This window comes from Larimichthys crocea, unplaced genomic scaffold (assembly GCF_000972845.2).
Source record: "Larimichthys crocea isolate SSNF unplaced genomic scaffold, L_crocea_2.0 scaffold72224, whole genome shotgun sequence".
Classification (NCBI taxonomy): domain Eukaryota; kingdom Metazoa; phylum Chordata; class Actinopteri; family Sciaenidae; genus Larimichthys; species Larimichthys crocea.
The window spans coordinates 1-955 of NW_020859526.1; the positions used below are offsets into that span (position 1 = coordinate 1).

General features: G+C 38.1%; 1 long non-coding RNA gene across 1 annotated transcript; it reads left to right on the plus strand.

Annotated features, from left to right (window-relative positions):
* The first annotated feature begins 93 nt into the window (after positions 1-93).
* Positions 94-955, plus strand: LOC113745394 (uncharacterized). The gene is made up of 4 exons (XR_003462128.1): positions 94-249; positions 343-440; positions 524-663; positions 943-955. It is a non-coding gene; the product is annotated as an uncharacterized LOC113745394 (long non-coding RNA).

The window sequence follows — 955 nt, forward strand, 5'->3', positions numbered from 1 at the left end:
AATCATTTTTTTCTTAAAAAAAAAAAAAAAAAGTGTATTTGACACCAGATTTCAACACAGCTTCTTTGGTTGTGCGGTTATTCAGATGCGTGTTGACCTCTCCACCACTCATCCATATTGTGTTCAGGTGGTTGCTGTTTCAAACCAAAGACAACCAAAGAGGGTCTGAGGCTCTTTGAGATTGAGACTGTTCTCTCTTTGGAGCAGAGGACACTGAAAGAAAAACTTGACCCGTCTTCCATCAGTGAGGTTAGTTGTTGTAGATCATTGTCCACCATCCTGTTGGAACTGATGTGAAAACTTCGTACATTGTCTTCATGTGCTCGCTCTGTCATTTCATAGGATATCTTGAAAACAATCTTCGCTACTCACGGGTATGACGAATCTCCAGAGACGTCCATGCCAAGCCAGTTAAACAGCAAAGTGACAGTGACAGAGTGGTGAGTGATAGAAGTCATAATAAACTAGAAATTGTTGAAATTTTTAATTGTTCATTTGAAGCATTAATAATATTTCTAAGCAGCACTCTGAAAAAGAGGATATCCGAGTTAAAACCACGGGATTATTTTCGCGAGAAGGACAAACGTATCATGGCGGAGCTGAGGAGTCTGCATTGTGACCCTCATCCCTTCTTCAGAGTCTTTCCATCAGAGTCAGACTTCAGTAAGTGGCATTTAAGTCTAGTGCATCTTGTAATGTTTTTATGTCTGTATGCATAAAGGCAAACACAGCATGCCTTTGTATTAAAAACAATATAGTTTACTCTGCACATCACAATGTTTTCTGTTTTTCTTTTGTCATCAGTGTCTTACCTTTTTATGGCACCCTTTTTGTCACATTTAAATCATCTGTCTTAGTGTTGATAATCTCAGCACATGTTGGTATAGCTTAAAGGTTTTTCTAATAGCAATAAAGTTGAAGCTTTTTTTCGAATGTTTTCAGCGTTCTGGAAGAT